This window comes from Puma concolor, chromosome C2, assembly GCF_028749965.1.
Source record: "Puma concolor isolate L17-30 chromosome C2, mPumCon1.1.hap2, whole genome shotgun sequence".
NCBI classification, from domain to species: Eukaryota; Metazoa; Chordata; class Mammalia; order Carnivora; family Felidae; genus Puma; species Puma concolor.
Genome location: NC_141675.1, coordinates 111,763,392 through 111,786,449, shown reverse-complemented (window position 1 = coordinate 111,786,449; position 23,058 = coordinate 111,763,392). Strand labels below are relative to the sequence as shown.

General features: G+C 39.8%; 1 protein-coding gene across 3 annotated transcripts in view; it reads left to right on the top strand.

Annotated features, from left to right (window-relative positions):
- TMEM45A (transmembrane protein 45A) overlaps window positions 1–23,058 on the top strand; it is an 87,051-nt gene that overhangs the window by 21,467 nt on the left and 42,526 nt on the right. The window contains exon 1 of one of the 3 annotated variants that reach the window (XM_086675618.1): window positions 542–676. The exons of 1 other annotated variant lie outside the window; for it this stretch is intronic. The gene's annotated coding sequence lies outside the window, so the exon portion shown is untranslated. Of the gene's footprint in view, window positions 1–541; window positions 677–15,034; window positions 15,118–23,058 lie in introns of those variants that run through there. One more of the 3 variants, XM_086675620.1, reaches the window with a different exon arrangement.

Genomic DNA, 23,058 nt, shown 5'->3' with positions numbered 1-23,058 from the left:
CTGGTGGGTCCAAATGCTGAAGCCCACAGCAATGACTGTGAATATTCATTCCTGAGTTTTCTTAGTCTTCTAGGGGCCCCTGGGTAGAAGTGGGTATGGGATAGTTGGCTTGGTAGGTTGGTTCAGGTAAGGGAAACAAAGTCAGGGGCGGGCCTGATCCGTGTGGGAGCCTTCTGCTTTAACTGTGCTTACACACTGAGCACCTGAACTGGCTGGTTGAACAGTTTCATAGAAATGATTAATAAGGAGGCAAACATGGTGAGAGTGGGAATAAATGAGTATAAATACCTTGCAGGACTTGGAGAAACACTTGCTGACAGTGAATCAGTTAGTGTTTCCCTGAGTGCAAAGGACAGTATTTTCTGGTATGTGTGAACATGCCCAGTAGTTTGACAATCAGACCTGCATGTCTGATGATATTAATTGCAGGGTGTTATGGGCCAGGTTTCTGTAAGTTGGGTGGAGGTGGAGGCCACTGGCATGATATACATTGCTTGGGAAGAAACATGAGTGGGAGGAAGAAAAGGTTTCTCTGGGGCTGTTGCAAGGCTGATGCTGGTGAAATATGTTTGTCTTTCTTGAGTGGTAAGCAGCATCTGCAAGGATTGTTAGCTGCTGAGCAGCACGTCTTTTGTACTTAAGACCCATGAGAGATTTGGGTGACGGTAGTAGTGAGGTAAGTTTCAATACTGTGTTTTCCTACTCCTTGTCTTTGGTGTGTACATGGGTGTGTGTATGTGTGTAAAACTGACGAAAAGGTGTCTGGTTTCAGCCTATTGATTTTTTTTTCATTCTGCTGGGAATCTTCACCATTAATTAGAACACAAAGGCTCAGTTTCCACTTCTTTCTTACTCTTTTTGCCCAATTCGAAGACGTTTGATATACTGAGACTAAGTATGATGAAGGACTGACTAGGAAGGGAGAATTGATCTGAAACTGTTGAAAGTTAGTTCGCCATTTCTAGAGTAACCTTGGTATGTAAAAAGGAAGAACTTTTTTTGATCAAAAAATGCTTATTTATTTTTGAGAGAGACAGAGAGAGAGCGAGAGAGAGAGAGCACAGTGGTGGAGAGGCAGAGCCAGAGAAAGGGACAGAGGATCCTAAGCAAGTTCTGCACTGACAGCAGTGAGCCCCAGAGGGGCTTGACCTCATGAATCTTAAGATCATGACTCGAGCTGAAGTCGGACACTCAGCTGACTGAGCCACCCAAGTGCCCCATAAAGAGCAAGAACTTTTGATTCATATAGATCTAGTTTGAATCCTGACTCTTACTGTGTATTTGGGACGTTGTGAAAATAACTTAACCTCTCTGAACTTCAGTTTCCTGATTTGTAAAATGGGGTAATAATACCAGCTTCTCAGTGTGGTAAGGATTTAATGAGATAATGTTGGCCAAGAGCCTGGTGTCTTATCTGTCATATGGTAGAAACTCCATAGAAAACTGGTACCTTTAGTTTATTAACTCTTTCTCTAGCCCCTTCCCAAGCATTGGAGTCATGGCCTGCCATTCTTGACTCTCGTAATCATCAGTGTTTCCCCAGCCAGCTTATTGTGGGCTATGGCTGATGGAGACAAAACTAAGACTAGCCTAATCCTAATGGATACTTCATTTCATTTTTATGTTATGATCTAACATTGCAGTTACATGGGCAGAGTGGCTGTGGGGAGATCTGTGTCTTAAATGCTGAATTCTCCTTGATTTGTGACATTTTCTCCCTCTGGGATCTTTAGGAATCTGGCAGCTGAAACACAAGTCCTGCCATCTACTCTTTTCATCCACCAATCCGCCCATCCATTTATTCATCCATTTACACATCCATTCATCCACACAACCCTTATGTACTGAGCCACATACTATATGCCGGGAACAGTTCTGAGAGTCAGAAATTAAGCAGTAAAGAAAAATAGAAACAAGCCCTACATGAACATAGTTTTCACTCTAATTGCAATAAACAAAGTAAGTCAGTAAATTATGTAGTGTGTTAGAAGGGGATGTTTTATGGGGAATATAAAACAGGACAAGAGGATGGGGTCTTGATGCAGTTTGAAGTTTTAAATAGAGTGATCAGGGAAAGCCTTATTAGAAGGGTAATAAGGGAAAGCCTTATTAGAAGGTATTTGAGCAAAGGCTTAGAGGAGGTAAGGGGGAAGAGTATTTCAAGCAGGAGGAGCAGCAAGTACAAAGACCTGAAGGTGGAGTAGAGCCTGGTGTGTTTAACGAGAAGAAGGGAGGCCAGTGTGGCCGGTAAGGAGTAGACTGGAGAAGTGATGGGAACTAAATCATATGGAGTCATATAGGTCATTGTGAGGACCTCAGCCTAACTTACATTTCAACAGGATAATTCTGACTTCTGGGTTGAGAATAGTCTGAAAAGGGCAAAGGCAGAAGCAGAATCCAGTGAAGAAACCGTCAGATCCTGGGCATACTTTGGAGATAGAGTCAACAGGATTCTCCAACAGATTGGATGTGGCAAGTGAGAGAAAGATCATCAAGGATGATGATCATCAAGGATGATTGTAAACTTTTTGGTGAAATTGGGAGGATGAAGTTGTCATTGAGTAGGGAAAACTGTAGGTAGGTGGATCTGGTCCAGGTATCAGGAGACCTGTTCTGGACAGTTTTGAATTTGAGATGTATATTGGACAGCTGGATGGGCAGTTGGATGTAAGGAGCTTAGGGTTCTGAGGAGAAGTATGGGCTATGGATAAAAATCTGGGAGTCATTGGCATGTGGTTTACTACTGAAGGCTGTGAAAAGAGATTACTGAGAAGGTAGAAAAGAGTTCTAAAAACTGAGCCCTAGGACATTCTAAGTATTCTAATTAGGAGAAACTAGAACAGAAGGAAGGGCCAGTGAAGAAAAATAAGGGAAGAATATTTTCCAGGGAGCATGCTGTGATCAGCTCTGTGAAATTCTGCTAGTGGCTCAAGTAAGATGAAGACAGAATTGGCAGTTGAGTTTAGCAATGTGGGGTCTTTGGTGACCTTGACAAGAAAGCTAGAATCATACAAGACTGGTAAAGAAGGGACAGAATGAGGTGGGGACAGTGACGTTAGAGCTCATTCATTTGTAGCCAATCCTTTTTCACTCCCAATCCACTGAATCGAAGCCCCTCAACTTCCCATGTTTCTCTTTCATCTTTATTTTATGTTGCCAATTTTTGTAAGCAACCTTAAATTATTTTAGAGTGGGCTAGCAAACAAGCACCATGGGATACTCCCCCAGATCGGTTCTCTTCAGCCTCTGTTGGGGAAAAGGGCCTGTTACTATTTCTCTTCACATCTGGTGGCAAAGATGGGGCTGCATGCTTGCTCCTGAGTGGGGGTTTCCCAGCATAGTTGTGCACGTTGCCTTTGCATGGAAACACAGGCTTTATAGGAGGATGAATTTGGGGTATGATTGTGGGGACCTGGTAAACCTTGTTTTTGTCTCCTCTTGGTAAGGCCCTCGCAGTTACTATGTTTCCACACTTGTTTTATTACAGGTGTAGAGCAGGTCAAATAGAACTTTTGAAATTGGGATAACCTAGAGGGATTTCAGAGGAGGGCAATAGATTGAGCAACACATGGCAAAAGAGGAAAAAACTGAGGACAGGTGAAGAAGCTTCCCCAGCTGTGGCCATGGCCTTTTCAGGCTCTAATGATACTTAGAGGCCTGCAGAGGCTGACCTACATTTTGAAAGTGACTGTGGAGTTTGGCAGGTGTTTCAGGGAGGCTTTTTCCTGGGCCAAGGCCAGAGGATGACTCAGCAGGTTGGGACATAGCTGGCTTCTGTTGAGGTACGGAGAGAGCTTCCCTGCAGTGTACTGGACACAATTTCCAGTCAGTAGGAATGCGTGCAGACTGCTCCGCTCCCTCTTGTTGATCCACAGAGGCCTCACCAGCTTCAAGTCATGAAAACAAAAATTGTTTGGGAGGACAGAATGTGACTTTTGGCTTTTCCTTTGGGACTGGGTTAACATGCTGGTGGATGGTAGATGCTGGTAGATGACAGATACAGAATACATTTGTGGGTTCTCCCTTTTTGCTGCCCTTGCTGGTTTCTGGAAAGTGATGCTGTTTGCTCCATTGTTCATGTGACCTCATACATTGGGCATCTGCCTGCAGTGCCTGTTTTGAAAAACAGGTTTATTTTTTAGAAGAGTTTTGCATTCACAGTAAAACTGAGCAGAACTTAGAGAGTTGCCATATAACCCTGACCTCCACATGTGCACAGCCTTCGCCATCTGCATCTCTCAGCAGGGAGGTACATTCTGATGAACCTTCGTTGACACATTATTATCACTCAAAGTTCATAGTTTACATCATGGTTTACTTTTATTTATTTATTTATTCATTCATTCATTCATTCATCCACTCGTTCATTCTAATGTCTATTTATTTTGAGATTGAGAGAGAGAGAGAGAGAGAGAGAAAGGAGGCAAAGGGCAGAGAAAGAGAGAGAGAGAGAATCTCAAACAGGCTTCACGCTGTCAGTGCATTGCCTGATCTGGGGCTCGATCTTACGAACTGTGAGATCATGACCTGAGCTGAAATCAAGAGGTGGAAGCCTAACCAACTGACCCACCTAGTGCCCCTGTGGTTTACTTTTAGTGTTGCACATTCTATGGGTTAACAAATGTATAATGACATGTATCTACCATTATAATAGCACATAGCATAGTTTCATTGCCTTAAAAATCCTTGGTGCTTTGCCCATTCATCTCTCCCTTTTTCCTAACCTCTAGAAACCACTGATATTTGCCCTGTCTCCTTGGTTTTGACTTTTCTAGAATGTTATATAATTGGAGTCATATAGTATTGTATCCTTTTCAGAGTGGCTTCTTTCACTTAGTAGTAAGCATTTAAGTTTCTTGCATGTCTACTGATTAATATTTCATTTTATGGATGTATTACATTTTATTTATCCATTCATCTACTGAAGGACATCTTGATTGCTACCAAGTTTTGGCAATTGTAAATAAAGTTGCTATGAACATCTGTATGCAGGTTTTTGTGTGCATATATGTTTTTAGCTTTGGGTAAATATCAAAGAATTTGATTGCTCAATCATGTGGTAAGAATATGAGTAGTTTTGTAAGAAGCTGCCAAACTGTCTTCCAAAGTTGCTACACCGTATTTCAATCAGCAATGAATGAGAGTTCCTGTTGCTCCACATTGTCACAAGCATTTAGTTCTGTCAGTGTTCTGGATTTTTGCCATTCTATATGTGTGTAATAGTATCTCATTGTTGTTTTAATTTACAACTCCCTAATGATAGCTGATACTTGGCATCTTTTCATATGCTTATTCGCAATATGTTTATCTTCTTTGGTGAGGTGTCTCTTCAGGCCTTTGGTCCACTTTTTAATTGGGCCAGTTGGTTGGTTGTTTTCTTTTCTACTGAGATATAATTGACATATATGTCATTTGACATTGTATTAATTTTAGGTATACAATATAATGATTTGTTATGTGTATATATCACATAATTATTACCACAGTAAGTCTAGTTAACATCCATCACTACATACAGTTACAATCTTTTGTGTGTGTGATGAGAATGTTGAAGAACTACTTTCTTAGCAATTTTTGAATATACAATACAGTATTACTAGTTATAGTTAACATGTTGAACATTACATCCTCAGGTCTTATTTATCTTATAACTGGAAGTTTGTACCTTTTGAACATTTGCTCCCATTTTATCCCTCCTCCTTCCCCCACCTCTGACAACCACTAGTCTGTTCTCTGTATCCATGAGTTTGGTTGTTGTTTTTTGTTTGTTTGTTTTTTAGATTCCACATATAAGTGAGATCATACACTACTTGTCTTTCTCTGTCTGACTTATTTTGCTTAACATAATACCTTCAGGATCCATCCATATTGTTCTAAATGACAGAATTTCTTTCATACACACACACACACACACACACACACACACACACACTACATTTTCCTTATCCATTCATCTGTTGATAGACATTTAGGTTATTTCCATGTCTTGGCTTGTAAATAATGCTGCAATAAACATGAGGGTGCAGATATCTTTTTGAGATAGTGATTTTGTTTCCTTTAGAAAAATACCCAATAATGCAATTGTTGGATCATATGGTATGGTATTTCTATTTTCAATTTCTTGAGGAAACTTCATACTTTTTTCATAGTTTTCCATAGTGGCGGCACCAATTTCCATTCCCACCAACAATGTATGAGGGTTCACTTTTCTCTATATCCTTGGCAGTACTTGTTATTTCTTGTCTTTTTGTTAATAGTCATTTTAACAGGTATGAGGTGATATATCATTGTGGTTTTGACTTGCATTTCCCTGATGATTACTGATGTTGAAAATTTTTTATGTACCCATTGACTATTTGTATGTCTTTCTGGAAAAAATGTCTATTCAATTTCTCTGCCCTTTTTAAAATTGGATTCTTAATTTTTTTGTTATTGAGTTGTATGAGTTATTTGTACATATTTTTTGGATGTTAACTCCTTATTAGATACATGATTTGCCAATATTTTCTCCGATTCTATAGGTTGCCTTTTCATTCTGCTGATGGTTTCCTTTGTCTTATGGAAACAGTCCCACTTACTTTTGTACATTAATATTATATCTCAAAGTTTTGCTGCAATTGCTTATTAGTTCTAGTTTCTTGTCAGTTCTTTTGGATTTTCTGTATATATAGGTGAACAGGTCATCTGTGAACAAAGACAGTTTTATTTCTTCTTTCTTAATGTATACCTTTTATTTCACTTTCTTGTCTTATTGCATTTGCTAAAACTTCTAGTACAGTGGTGTCTATTCCTGATTTTAGAAGAAAGCTTCTGGTTTCTCACATTGAGTATGATATTAGCCATAGATTTTTATAGATATTCTTTATTATTTCTTTTATAGATATTCTTTATTAAGTTGAAGAAGTTCCCCTTTACTCCTAGTTTGCTGAAAGGTTTTTAAAGAAATTAATTAAGTAATCATGAATGGGTGTTGCATTTTGCTTTTTCTGCACCTATTGGTATGATAATGTGATTTTTATTCTTTAGTCTATTGTTACAATAGATTAATTTACTTGATTTTTGAATGTTTAACCAACTTTGCACACTGGGATAAGTCTCCTTGCTTAAAATGTGTAATTCTTTTTATGCATCATTGGATTTTATTTGCTAATGTTTTGCTGAGGAGTTTTGCTTGTATGTTGATGAGATATATTGGCCTATAGTTTTGTTTTCCTGTAATGTTTTTGTCTGGTTTCAGTGTTAGGGTAATACTGGCCTCTTAGAATAAGTTAAGAAGTACTCCCTTTGCTTCTGTCTTCTGGAAGAGATTATACAGAATTGAAATAACTTCTTCCTTAAATGTTTGGTAGAATTCACCAGTGAACCCATCTGAATCTGTTTCTTTATGATTTGGAAAGTCATTAATTACTTATTCAATTTCTTTAATAGATATAGGCCTATTCAGATTGTTTATATCTTTTCTTGTGTGTGTTTGGTAAATTGTATCTTTCAAGGAATTGGTCCATTTCATCTAGGTTATCCAATTTGTATAACTTTGTTTATAGTATATGAAGTTGTTTATAGTATTCTTTTATTATCCTTATTATGTTCATGGGATCTGTAGTGATACCCCTTTTTCATTTCTGATGTTTGTAATTTGTGTCTCTCTCTCTTTTTTTTTAATCTTAGCCTGGCTAGAGGTTTATAAATTTTATTGATCTTTTCAAAGAACCAGCTTTTGGTTTTGTTGATATTCTCCATTGATCTCATGTTTTCAATTTTATTAATTTCTGTCCTAATTGTTATTATTTTTTCCTTCTTCCTTCTCTTATTTTGGTATTAATTTGCTCTTCCTCTAGTTTCCTAAGGTAGAAGCTTGGATTATTCATTTTAGATCTTTTCTGTTTCTTTTTTTAAAATTTATTTTAGAGAGGGAGACAACATGCATGTGAATGGGAGAGAGGGGAGGGGAGACAGAAAGAGATTGAGAATCTGAAGCAGGGCCCATGATCAGCATGGAGCCCAATGTAGGGCTTGATCCCACAACCCTGGGATCATGGCCTGACCCAAAATCGAGTCAGACACTCAACTGACTGAGCCACCCAGGAGCCCCTCTTTTGTTCTTTTTTAATATATGCAATCAATATATTATAAACTTATTGAATTTAACATATGCATTCAATAAATTATAAATTTCCCACTAAATACTACTTTTGCTGCATCCCATAAATTTTGACAAGTTGTTTTTTTTCATTTTTATTTAACTCAAAATATTTAAAAATTCCTCTTGAGATTTTTTTCTTTTCTTGTGTGTTGTTTATTCTCCATGTATTTTGGGATTTCCTAGGTATCTTTCTGTTATTGATTTCTACTTAAATTTCAGTGTTGTCTAAGAGGATATATTGTATTGTTTCTATCATTTTAAATATGTTAAGGTGTGTTTTATGGCCCAGAAAGTGATCTACCTTAGTTACTATTTTTTTTGAGCTTGAGAAGAATGTGTATTCTGCTGTTGTTGGATCAAGTAGTTTATTGATGTCAGTTGTATCCATTTGATTAATGGTGTTTTTGAGTTCAACTATGTCCTTACTGATTTTCTACCTGCTGTATATATCCATTTCTGATAGAGAGTGTTAAAGCCTCCAACTAGAATAATGGATTTATGTATTTCTCCTTGCCGTTCTATCAGTTTTTGCCCCATATGCTTTGATGCTCTGCTGTTAGGCCCATACACATGAACAATTTTTATGTCTTCTTGGGGAATTGACCCCTTTATCATTATGCAATGCCCATCTTTATATTCCTAATAACTTTCCTTGCTCTGAAGTCTGCTCTGTCTGAAATTAATATATCTACTCTTGCTCTCTTTTGATTAGTGTTAGTATAATGTAAATTCTCCATTTCTTTACTTTTAATCTATATGTGCCTTGATATTTAAAGTGAGTTTCTTATAGACAACATACTGTTGGGTCTTTTTAAAAAATTATTTTAATGTTTATTTATTTTTGAGAGAGAGAGACAGAGACAGAGCATGAGTATGAGTGGGGGAGGGGCAGAGAGAGAAGGAGACACAGAGTCTGAAACAGGCTCCGGGCTTTGAGACAGAGCACAGGGCTTGAACTCATGAACCGGGAGATCATGACTTGAACCAAAGTTGGACGCTTAACTGACTGAGCCACCTAGGCGTCCCCCTACCATTTTTTCTTTTTGATCTACTCTGATAATCTTATCTTTTAATTGGTGCAGGTACACCATTGATGTTTAAAGTAATTATTAATTAGTTTAATATCCACCATATTGGTTACTGTTTTCTATTCACTGTCCTTGTTCTCTGTTCCTATTTTTGTCTTCTGCTCTTTTTTGTTTTTGTGTGTGTATGTGGTTTTACCTGCAATGCCTTTTTAGGTAACTCTTTTCCCTCGCCCCGACCCTGCCCCCAAGACACACTCACTTACATGAACCTCCAACTCTGTGCAGCTTGATGTGAACCATGGTGGGGCTGGGCTTCTGGTTCCAGTATTCTTTCTTGCATCTCATGGAGAAGCAAGCAGACAGAGTCTACCAACTTGGCTTCAACCCTTTGGATAACAACAGCCTCTGCCTTCATCATTTCCTGTCTCTAAGGGAGCAAGAGTATCTGATCACTAAGAAAGACATCTCATTTTTCCTGTCTTGGTCTAGGAAGTGGTAGAGTAAGAGGACGTAAAAAATTGAGATTATTATGGTGTCATTGCCAGGCTGGGACCTGGATGCTACTTTGAAGTGACAGAATGAGATTCACATCAAGGAGACTCCCTAATGCTTCTTTGGCCCATGGTGGATAAGTGAGTGAACATTTTATTAGCCTTCGAGAAGGAAGATGCTTGCTTTCTTGTCATTTCCAAATGTTGAATAACCCCTTTAGAAGCTGGAGCAAAATTCAGAGAGTGGAGCTCTGTAAAGGTCTTGGATGCCTTTTAATTTGGGATTTGGTAGAGACTAAATTCTTCTGGCATGTGCTCAGCTCCCCACTGGCATTGTTGAACAGATGGAGTACAGGTGACATTTGCATTTCTGGTGGAGGTTGGGTGTGGTGGGGATTAATTTTAGTTTTCTCTCTTGGTGTCTGCCCCACCTTGGCAAGGCTTATTTAGATCTCAGATGTTAGCTTTTCCTTGGCTAGGGCTGTGAGGTGCCTCACTAGCTTCAGCACGTACACACATAGCCTTGGGCTGTTTACTCCATATTACTTTGTGCCAGATGGGTCTGGTCTTCTCTAATCCACTCAGATCCACAGGTGGGTGATGTCAGTCAGAGCCATGCTGAGAGGTGGGTCTGGTGTGCCACCTGTTCAGAGTGAGAAGGGCCTCCTTGCCACATTCAGCTCTTGCCTTCCTCCTGTATCCTGGTCTTACTACAGCTCTAGGCCCATTTGCTGTGACTTGAAGTATATTTCTGATCAGCTTAGTAGTATGGTGAGAGTTCGGAAGAAGCCATGGTTTCCCAATACCTTTAATTGTCTTTTAGCTATTATTGTGGTCCTCTGGTTATGTGACTGCCCAGCTGTATCCAACTCTGGGTTCAGATCTGTGCTTGAAAAGACAAGCAAACACTGGCAGGAGGCTAAATGTGGGGCATGGGGGTAATAAGCCCAGCTTCAATGACAATCACATCCTCTTCCCCCTCACTTTTCAGTTTGTTTATGAGGCTGTAATGATGGCATGCATGGTAAATTCCATGAGCATTTCTAATTTCTAAGGACTAATTTCTCCCTGGCTATAGTCTGCCAGGAGGAGAGGTGGGGAGATGCCAGGCAGTGGTTGTAGGGCTGACTCTGACCACTGTCCTTCCCCTCTCAATTAGGAAATATGGGCTACTGGGGGGGGGGAGGGGATGAAGTGTCACTCACCTTGATATGTTGGTTTTTTAGAGTGTGCCTTTATTGAGGACCTGGGCCTTATTCTTGTGGGTTATTGTTATTAGTTTACTTTCAGTGGTGCCATGAGCTAGTGTTCCAGCTTCCACCTGAATTCTCAGGAGCACCCACTGGTTTTGGTCTGTACTTGCATTTGAGAGCTCACAATCCTGCAAGGCTATTGGGCCAGATCCTGGCTACTGCATATCTAGTACACTCTACTCACTTGGCCCTGTCAAAATGAAATATTTTTAAAATTCCTAAGTCTCTGAAGCTTGCTCATTTACCTCCTATAGTCTAACTCTATACTTTCCAACATTTTTTCATGACAGAGTTTACATAGAACATGATACCATGTAGATGAGAGGGCTCATTCCTAGGCAATGGTCCAGCACTGGGGAGTAGGTTCTGGCTTCCATAAGCCTTGTTCCTACCTTACATTCACCTGGCTGTTCCGGGGACTGTGGGAATTTGTATTTTCCTCTGGCACAACTGTACCCCGTACACAAGTGTGCTGCATCAAAGTTTAGAAGCCCTGGCCCAACACCTACTACAGACCACAATCTCAGGTGCAGCCAAAAGTTCCATCTACAAACATCTTTCAAGGTATCCCCAGGGGTAAAAATACTTGCCCAAGGTGTTGTGAGTTAGGAAGAACTAAGTTCCTACAGTTTGGCACTTTTCTCAGTGCAGTCTGCCACCATTTTCCTTTCTGAGGGATAGATGGATACCAACATTGCATGTCCCCTGTCCCTCCAGGTTAGCATGCCTAGGCTCTTTAGCTCTCTGGCCACATTTTGATGCTTAGGATGCTTCTTCCTACCCACTACATCCCTAACTATTTCCCGACTTCCACATATCTCTAACCTCCCAGGAGCCAACAGTGGGGTAAGTCCCAATTTTGCTACATCTTCTGCATAGCTTAAAACATTGTTTCTTACGATATGGTTGAAGGCATCACTGGGTGCTCATCTGATACCATCTGCTCTTGTTACTGTGACCCAGACCTTGACGACTGGCCGAGTGCAATGCAGGTATTGCAAGAGCACTCTAGTCCTCTTTAACTCTTTGGACTGTGTGGTACCAGGTATTGCTTCTTGTACTTAAACAGGGCTATGAGCATGCTCATCGATCCATCCATTTCTTTATCTACTTGTTTAACAACCTATTCAACAAATGCTGGCCAATGGGGATATAAAGATCAAAGACATAGTTCTTGCTTTCTAGAAGTTCAGTCTAGTGAGGGAGACCTTAGAAGTATAATGATGGTTTGCATGAAAAATTCCACGTGAGTGCTTTGTGAACACAGAAACAGGGGACCTCACACTTGGAGAGTGGGCCATGGAGATTCCTTGCCTGAGATGAGATGACTGAAAAAATTGAGTCTTTTCCTTTTCTTCTTTCTTTTTTTCTTGAACTGAATCATGTAGGATGCATGTTAACTGCGTGAAGGAGAAAGGTTCTAGGTAGCAGGAAAACTATGTAGAGCTAGGAAGCATGTTAGAGAGCTTGGCATATTTGGGGTACTGCAAATGCCACAATTTTGTTTGGTCATAGTGGTGTTCTAATGGAGAGCAGAAAATAGGATAAAGATTTCTCTAAAACATTTCTGGAGGAGAAAAGGGAGACTGCCATGTTAGCCTGCCATGATCAGAGTACACTTTTGAAATGAGAGTGTCTGTAAGATTCAAAACAATATATAGGAGCGCTGGGATGTTTTATCTGGATGAAAGAGAGATTTAGATAACAGGCTGGGCTTGACTAAACTTGTTATGTATGACTTCTGTGAGTGTAGGCATCACAATTGGGAAAGGAAGATTGCATTCTGAATCTTGGTTCTTTCACTCAAAAGACAGCATAATCCTGGGCAAGTTACATGACATTTATAAACTGGTGTCCCGTTAATAAAGATGGTTTTCATAATGTCTACCTCACCAGGGTTGATGTTAGAAATAAGTCATATAATTTATTGATGTATGAAAGAACCTAACGTAAAACACCTGACAAATGTTAGTTTCTCTGTCTTTTTTCCTCTCCCCATTTTTTTCCTTCTTTTTTCCCTTTTCACCTTCCCTTGCTCATGAATCTTACTTATTAAGTAAGTAATACAGGTCAAACACCTTGCAAGGGTCTGTGTTATCCATTATGGTTGCCACTAGCCATACACGACTATGGAACACTTGATGTGTGTCTAGTCCCCATTGAGATGTGCTATGAGTGTAAAATACAGAAAGTAAAGACTTAGTACAAAGAAAAAAAAAAAAGGAATGTGAACTATCCCATCAATTTTTCAATAAATCACACATACTTAAATGATAACACTTTGGATATATTTTGGTTAAGTAAAACATAGTCTTAAGATTAATTTCACCTGTTTCTTCTTACTGTAAAAGATGTGGCTGCTGGAAATTTAAAATTACATATATGGCTTGCATTTTATCTCTATGGGACAGTGCTGTACTGGTTGTTGGGGACTCAGTGGTGAAAAGAAATGCTGATCTTGCAGAGCTTTTAGTGTAGTGGGGGAAGTTGGGAAACTACCACCGATGACAAAAACAACAAAAATAAATAAATGAAAAAACAACAAATATAAAATTCCACATTGTAATAAGTACCGTGAAGAAAGGTTTTCTATGGGCAGGAAAACTGGAGGACCTAATTTAGGCTGACTGGTCATGGGAGCCTCTCTGAAGAAGAAACATTTTCGCTGGGCCTTCGGGAAGGCCTTCCTACATGAAGTTTCCAGGAAAAAGTGGAAACAGAGTTCCAGACAGAGGAAACAGACTGCCAGTTGATATTTGTTAAGTCTACCAAACACCTGGCCTGTGGTATGGAGCTGCCAGGAACAAGAAAGGTCCCTGTGTCTTCGGAGCTTGTGGTCTGGTGAGGAGACAGAAAAGGCAGGTTCCTGAGTGTGCAGGGCTGAGGCAACTACCAGCTGGTAGTGTTTCTCCTTCTCTCTTCACACTGCCTCGGACCATCACAGACCATAGCCTTGGCTGTGAAGCTCCTCTGGGCCAGTCAGTTCTTTCATCATGGGTAACACTTACATTTGTCCCTTTTCCTCTGTTCTCACTGCTCTGTTCCAACTCAGACTCGTCATCTCAGAAACAAGCGTCTGCAATAGCCTCTTAACCAGTTTCCTTGCCTCCAGCCTCTTGTTCCCTTTAATACCTTCTGTGCGTGGCTGTCAGATTAATCTTCCTGAAATACCATTTACACCACGTAACTTCTTTTCTTCAAAGCTTTTACTAGCTTCCTGATACTGGCAGGGGAGCCGTATGTCAGGTGCTCTGCACTTGTCTCAATTTTCACCCTTTCCTTTTCCTGTCGTGGATAATGACAGTTCCCAGCGAAGCTCAGTCTACAGCCGGAATTGCAGCTTCTTTGGCTGACATTGAGCAGCCTTTGAAGCCTCATCTCTAGCCATCTTCCCGTATTTCCACTTCGGCCCTACATTGCCTTCTGGGCTGGAGTCCTCATTGTCCTTGAAGCACACAGGGAGGGGCAAGGGCAGATTAGTAAGAGCATGGGTTCCAGAGTCACCCACACCAGCTTCAAATCCCAGCTCTGCCATTTAACTAGAACCCTTTCAGTAAGTTACTTATCTTTTCTAAGCCTTGGTTTCCTCCTTTGTTAATACCAGGAGGCTAGCAGTAATTTGTATCCTTTGAGAATAGGTGGGAGGATAAGATAAGACACTGTAAGTAGAGTATTTTGCAGGTGCTTCCTCCATATTAAGCCCTAATCTATGCACACTGTTTAAGTAAATGGTAAACCATATATGTGCTGACTAACAATGCTGCCTCCAGAAATCTCTGGCCTTGCTTTCTTTTTTATTTTTTTTGCAACCTCCTTATATCTGGTGATGGATTGTGATCTGACTTCTGTGTAGCTGCGATGCCGACCAGACACTGAATAGTGGTGTCAGGGAGCTAGATGGGGCCTCAAGAGACCATCCAGTGTAGGACCCTGAGGCCCCTCACTGTGTTCGAGTAGATTCTAAGGAGTTACTTGAAAAATCTTTTTAGCCCTTGTGGGGCTTATTATTTTTCTTGCACGGCAGTCTCTGGTTGGCTTTCCCTCCCCAAAGTCCTGTTATTGCTGGTTTATCACATGTTTTTGTCCGCTTTTAATTAGATGTCTTTTTTGACTTCTGTCAATGAGCAACAGTGAAAAAAAGGTTTGAAGCTGGGAATAGAGGAGACTGGCGGTTTAGTTACACCTCAGTTATGAATCTTCAGGTGAGTCGTCTTCTCCCCACATTCCTGATCATACTTCATAACGTCCTTCATGGAATTAACCAGATCATGGGCTTGGAAGTGTTAAAAGTCTCACACAGATTTAAGGTGCTGTCTTTCCTCACCTGTTTTGTTTTTGTTGGACTTGGTATAAGACTCATTGTTAAAAGGAGGAGGCAATGTGAGGTCTTCTCATAGGAAACGTAGACAGTGCTACAGGTAGGCTTAAGGAAAACTAGTCATAAGGAATTCTTGTTATTTTATTTTATTTTACTTTTGTTTTATTTTAAGGTTTATTTATTTTGAGAGAGAGAGAGAGAGAGAGAGCACATGTGAGGGAAAGTGGGGGAGGGGCATAGAGAGAGGGAGAGAGAATTCCAAGCAGGCTCTATGCTCAGTGCAGAGCCTGATGCGGCACTTGATCTCACCAACCGTGAGATCATGACTTGAGCCAATATCAAGAGTCAGATGCTTAACCCACTGAGCGAACTATGCAACTTGCATTTTAAATAAATAATGAAAAATATAATCACCAAAACAGTTCCAAATTTTTTTTCTCCCATCAGTTTTGGATTACAACAGGATAGGTTACAATTCAAACAAATTAAGTTACAAAGAACACATTGTGCTTCAGAGTCCTCTGAGTAATTAGGAGTCTTTTTTAAGGTAGGAAGCTCTAAGTGGAAGGAAATCTTTGGGTCAAGATTGACTTTTATATTTGCAGTCAAAGGCAGAAAGTGAGTAAATGTGGCTACAGTCATGTTTCTCAATTTTTTTTTTAGACCAAGACATAAAAATCTCACATCATCTATTAGTATTTTAAAACAGGTATTTAAAATACGTAAATATAATTTATGATATATATGATTTTGAGAGCATCATCTTCATCAGGAAACACTGAACAAGGGACTTCATCTTTCTTTGCATTTATCTCTTTGTAAAATGTAGTATGTAGTAGTTTGTCATCAAGAGCAGAATATAATACCTGGTCTAGGGTTAGTGCATCATAAATACTTTTGAAGTAAGGATAAGTGAAAATTAACAAAAAAGTAAATTTTGGGGGTGCCTGGGTGGCTCAGTCGGTTAAGCGTCCGACTTTGGCTCAAGTCATGATCTCGTGGTTTGTGAGTTCAAGCCTCGCATCGGGCTCTGTGCTGACAGCTCAGAGCCTAGAGCTTGTTTCAGATTCTGTGTCTCCCTCTCTCTCTGACCCTCCCCCCATTCATGCTCTGTCTCTCTCTCTCAAAAATAAATAAACATTAAAAAAATTTAAAAATAAAGCAAATTTTTAACAACTCATTTATGGAGACCAAAATGTCTATAAATTACCCCATCTAAATTACTTTGGTATGTGACTATAGGAAAAGAAATAAAGTACCAACAGGAATTCAGAAGATATATTGTATTTGTTAAACCATTAAAGGAACAGCAAGATTAATATAGTGCCCATCATACTTGACCACCTTTATGTCCAGTCCTTCTTTTTTTTTCCTTCCAAATTTTTATTTAAATTCTATTTAGTTGACATATAGCATAATGTAGGTTTCAGGAGTAGAATTTACTGGTTCATTACTTAGATATAACATCCAGTGCTCATCATAATAAGTACCCTCCTTAATACACATCACCCATTTAGCCCATCCCTCCTCCCACCTCTCCTCCATCAGCCCTCAGTTTGTTCTCTGTTGTTAAGAGTCTCTTATGGTTTGCTTCCCTCTCTCTCTCTCTTTTTCCCTTCCCATATGTTCATCTGTTTTGTTTCCTAAATTCCACATATGAGTGAAATCATATGATATTAGTCTTTCTCTCACTGACTTATTTCACTTAGCATAATACATTCTAGTTCCATCCACACTGTCACAAATGGCAAAATTTAATTCTTTTTGATAGTTGAGTGATATTCCATTGTGTGTGTGTGTGTGTGTGTGTGAGTGAGTGTGTGTATGCCACATTTTCTTTATTCGTTCCTCTGTCAATGGACATTTGGCCTCTCTCCATAGTTTGGCTATTGTTGATAATGCTGCTATAAACATTGGGGTGCATGTACCTCTTCCAATCTGTATGTTTGTATAAATGAATAGTAATGCAATTGCTGGGTCATAGGGTAGTTCTATTTTTAACTTTTGGAGGAACCTTCACACTGTTCTCCAGAGTGGCTGCATGGTTTGAATTCCTACCAACACTGTAACAGGGTTCCCCTTTTTTTGCATCATTACCAACGTCTGTTGTTTATGATCAGTCCTTCTAACTTTGAGCCCCACGACTCTTATTCTACTCGTTCAGAACTGACTTTCAGAAGAACCAGCAAAGAACCAATTATTTGGTGGCTCTGATGCTAGGAATCATGAAGAGATTGGAAGAAACATTGAAAATCATCATTGATCAATACTTCCAACCTTAGCAAATAAGAGATTGACCCATTTTTTTGTATTAAAATTTTTTTAATGTTTATTTATTTTTGAGACAAGGAGAGACAGAGCATGAACAGGGGAGGGTCAGAGAGAGGGAGACACAGAATCCAAAACAGGTTCCAGGCTCTGAGCTGTCAGCACAGAGCCCGATGCAGGGCTCGAACTCACGGACTGCGAGATCATGACCTGGGCCAAAGTCGGCCGCTTAACTGACTGAGCCACCCAGGTGCCCCAAGATTGACCCATTTTTAATATCAGAGGACTTTTGGGATCCCTCCCTACCCCATCCAACAATTGGGTTGTGGCTATACTTTTAGTATCTATTGATTGAGAAAAAAAAAAGACATACCAGTTCAGGTGGCCTCTTACAATGGCATCTTGATGCAGGGGTCTGTAGCTTACCTGATGATACCACTGTTTTAGATCAAATTCCTCATTTCACAAATGAGGCAATGGGACAGTTTTGATTAAGAAATACCCAGGATAGGGATGCCTGGGTGGCACAGTTGGTTGAGTGTCTGAGTCTTGATTTTGGCTCAGGGCATGATCCAAGGGTTCTGGGATTGAGCCCTGTGTCAGGCTCCATGCTTAGTATGGATTCTCTCTCTTTCTCTCCTTCTACCCCTCTCCCTTACTCACTCTCTCTCTAAAAAGAAAAGAAAAATAGCCAGGGTATAATTCAGAAAAGTACAGGATATTTATTTATTTATTTATTCATTTTTAATTTTTTTTTAATGTTTATTTTTTGAGAGAGAGATTGACATAGTGTGAGCATGGGAGGGACAGAGAGAGAGAGAGAGAGGAAGACACAGAATCTGAAGCAGGCCCCAGGCTCTGAGCTGTCAGCACAGAGACTGACGTGGGGCTCGAACCCACAAACAGTGAGATCATGACCCTAGCCGAAGTCGGACACTTAACCGACTGAGCCACCCAGGCGCCCCCAGAAATTTACAGGATGTTTAAATATAGATCTGGAAATATTCAAAAGTCATGACCTGTGACTTTGTGGTGCAACGGTAGTGTGTCTGACTCTAGAAGTCACAGCTAAATCAACTTGAGATCTCTTACTCAGAGAAACATGTCAGTCTCTTCTAATGAATTTCATGCTTGGAGAAACAGAGATATTATCTTTTCCCCCCAAGTTTGTTTATTTATTTTGAGAGAGAAAGTGAGCACACAAACAGGGGAGGGGCAGAGAGAGGAGAGAAATATTTCTTTTTCAAGTTTATTTGAGAGAGAGAGAGAGAAAGAGAAAGGCAGAGAGAGAGGGTGAACAAGCAGGGGAGGGGCAGAAAGAAAGACAGAATCCCAAGGAGGCTCCACACCATCACCATCAGCACAGAGCCTGATGCAGGGCTGGAACCCATGAACAGTGAGATCGTGACCTGAACTGAGATGGAGAATCAGATGCTTAACTGACTGAGCCACTCAGGCACCCTGAAACAGACATATTCTTGAATTCTTTCCTCTTATGTTCATGTGGCACTTCAGTGTCAAATTCTTCCCCAGCTTCATGGGTATGGCTTGAGAAATCTCTACCCTGAGCTGTTGCAATGTTCTTTACCCAATGGAAATCCTTTCATGGGATGCCAGATAAAACACAGGGCACCCAGTGAAATTTGAATTTCAAATAACACATGAAACATGTAGGACATATTTATGCTAAAAAAATTTGTTGCTTATCTAGAATTCAGATGTCACTGAGTATCCTATACTTTTGTTGTTGTTGTTGTTGTTGTTGCTGCTGCTGAATTTGGTCTACACCACATTGTCCAAAGTGGTACCAAGTGTTGAAGGGCAGGAACTGGAAATGTGGGTGACATTCTTGCATAGTTGTCAACACTGGTTATTGACATATTTTCTGGGGACCTTTAAGATCTCTGTCAAAGGCTATGAGGCTTGTGTATAGTTTTCTCATGAAGCCTTGCTTTTTTTTATGGACATGTAACTCAACTCAGACACTGGCAGCCCAGCCTAGAAAAATTTACTCTTTCTTCTTTATTCCCTATGTTCATTCTCATTTACCTTGAGGTTTGTCATGACCTTGTGCCCTGCCCTTCTGTAAGGTGGAGGCAGAAACAAAGGTGGATATTTCTTTGGGCTGAAGTAATGACTTTAAGGGTGAATCAAGGGACAGGGGATAGGGCAGGAGGGAAGGAGTCTTCAACTCACTCTGACCCCTCATTTTCTTGTATAGGAGTCAGAGCATTTTCCATGGAGTACAGCGAAGTACAAAACTCTCCACTTTTTGTTGTCTGAATGTGAATTTAGAGGAGGCCAGAGTTTTTTTGTTTTTAATTTTTGTTTAACATTTTTTTTATTTTTGAGAGAGAGAAAGAAATAGAGAGAGAGACAGAGAATGAGCAGGGGAGGGTCAGAGAGAGAGGGAGACACAGAATCCTAAGCAGGTTCCGGGCTCCAGGCTCTGAGCTATCAGCACAGAGCCCAAAGTGGGGCTTGAACCTCGAGATCATGACCTTAGTCAAAGTTGGCGCTTAACTGACTGAGGCACCCAAGCGCCCCTAGAGGAGGCTAGAGTTTAGATGCCTATCAGAGATGCCTATTTCTGTCTCTTCTTTTTTTTTTCTTTTTTCTTTTCTTAGTTTCTCTCTCCTGTACACATTTGATTCAAAATAAAATCTGGCATTGGGCCAATTTTTTTTCGCTTATTTAATTTGTAAAATGGGATATTCTAGGATTTTCTTAACTCCAATTGTGAAATCAATGATTTTATTCCCAAACCATGCAGAGTACAATGACAAAGCCAAAGAAACAGCCCATTTGAATGAATATTCACATTGAAATTATGCCACCTCAGGGGCAAAGCTGGGTAAAAGAATGGCTTTCATAACAGATCCTTTGAGTTAGAGAGCTTTTGCTTTTTAAGAAGTTGGAAAAAAAGCACTGCAAATTAGGCTACTTGTTGCATGGGATTTTGTTTCTTGCCCAGGAAATGGGATTTTGAAGGTTAATTTTACAAAATTCTATGATGACGAATGCCAAAATTCACTCCCTTTGGTGGTGAGGGTGGACTATTTAGAATCAGAGCATGTGCAGAAATTAGAAATAGAGCACTTAGTGGTAGGCTCTAACAATTAGAAGAAAGTAAGAGCTAGAAAGCAGTAGCATGAGTTGGCTTAAGAGTAGGAATTGCTTAGGGGCGCCTGGGTGGCTCAGTTGGTTAAGCATCCTGATCTCATGGTTTGTGAATTTGGTTCCCACATCAGGCTCTGTGCTGACAGCTCAGAGCCTGGAGCCTGCTTCGGATTCTGCATCTCCCTCTTTCTCTGCTTCTCCGCCTCTCATGCTCTGTCTCTCTGTGTGTGTCTCTCTCTCAAAAATAAACTTAAATTTTTTTTTTTAAAAAAAGCATAGGCATTGCTTAGATTTATTGATCTAACATTTTTTAATGCAAGCTTGGTGCTTGAATGAGTAAGGAACTCCTGGTTAGTGAGGAGAGATTGAGAGTAAAAGTGCAAGAAAGTGCTGTGGTAAAGGGATGTGCAGGTACTGAGGGCCAGAGGAGGTGCAGTGTAAATTAGACTGGAGGTTCATGATCAAGAGAAGAGTCACCTCCAAGGCCAAGCCCTTCCAGCTTTCATTTCTCCTTTGTGAGTCTTGCAGTCATAGCCTTGGATTTAAATCAGGACAGCCTTGATTTCTAACATGCTGCTATGTTGTCAGGCTCAGTGACAGAAAAACTGGGTCTCTGCTTGACTTTTCCATTTATTTTCATCTTTCCCAAGTTTTCAAATGGAAAATTTCAAGAAGATCCCAAAGTAGAAGAAATAGTATAACATACTTGTTACCTAGTTTCAACAATCACTAACTCATAGCCAATTTTCTTTCATCTATTTCCTAATCCATATTTTTCCTCCCCCAAATCATTATTTTCGTGTTAGAATTCTCCAGAGAACAGAACCAGAAGGATGTATGTATATGTATATACAAATACATGGGGTTGGAGAAAGAGAGAGAGAGAGAGAGATATTAGAGGAATTGACTCTTGCAATTATGGGGGCTGGCAAGTCTGAAATCTGAAGTCCTAAACCGGCAGGCTGGAGACCCAAGGAAGAGTTGATGTTGCAGTTCCTATTGGGAAAACAATCTGGAGGCCAGATTACTTCCTTTCTCTTAAAGCTTTCAAATGATTAGATGAGCTCTCCACTGCCCCCCCCCCCCCCGGTGTGGAGGGTAATCTGCTTTATTCAATGTCTAAATGTTGAATGTCGATTCTGTCTAAAAAATACCTTCACAGCAACATCTAGATGGTGTTTGACTAAAAATTGGGTATCATGAGCTTAGCAAGTTTAACACAAAATCAACCATTACAATTTGAAACTAATTCAAGTCATATTGTTTGGTCCATAATATTTCAGTGTGTATCTCTAAAAAATAAAGATTCTTTAAAAAACTTAAACACAATGCTATTATTACCCCTATGAAATTTAAAATCCTGAATTATTTTTATTTGAATTAAGATCTAAATATTGTCCATACATCGCAATTGTAGATACCACTCAGAACTCTCTATTGGTATATGTGTTCTCCTTTTACCTCTGTTTTTCTTAAATTTATCTGTTGAAGAAACTAGTTTGTCCTGTATAATTTTGCATCATCTGGATTTTACTGTTGTATCCCTAAGATATCATTTGACATGCTCCTCTGCCCCTGAATGTCCTATCAATTGGTAATTATATAGAGAGGCTGAATCACACCGAAGCTAATTTTTTTTTTTTTTTTTGCAAGAATACTTCAGGCACACCTTGTCAGGTTATCTCTCTGGGATGTCAACCATTTTTTAAAAAATTTAAATCCAAGTTAGTTAACATAGTGTAATAATGATTTCAGGAATAGAATTTAGTGATTCATCACTTATATACAACACCCAGTGCTCATCACATCAAGTGCCCTCCTTAATGCCCATCACCCATTTAACCCATGCCCTCACCCAACACCCCACCACAACCTCAGTTTGTTCTCTGTATTTAAGAGTCTGTAATGGTTCGTCTCCTTCTCTGTTTTTATCTTATTTTTCCTTCCCTTTCCCTATGTTCATCTGTTTTCTTTCTTAAATTCCACATGAGTGAAATCATATATTTGTCTTTCTCTGACTGACTTATTTTGCTTAACACAATACACTCTAGTTCCATCCACGTTGTTGCAAATGGCAAAATTTCATTCTTTTTGATCACCGAGTAATATTCCATTGTGTGTATATACCACATCTTCTTTATCCATTCATCAGTCGATGGACATTTGATCTCTTTCCATACTTTGGTTATTGTTCATAGTGTTGCTGTAAACATTGGGGTGCATGTGCCCTTCCGAATCAGCATTTTTGTATCCTTTGGATAAATACCTAGTACTGCAATTTCTGATTTATAGGGTAGTTCTATTTTTAATTTTTTGAGGAACCTCCATACTGTTTTCCAGAGTGGCTGCACCGGTTTGCATTCCCACCAGCAGTGCAAAAGGGTTCTTTCTCTGCGTCCTTGCCAATATCTGTTGTTGCCTGAGTTGTTAATTGTAG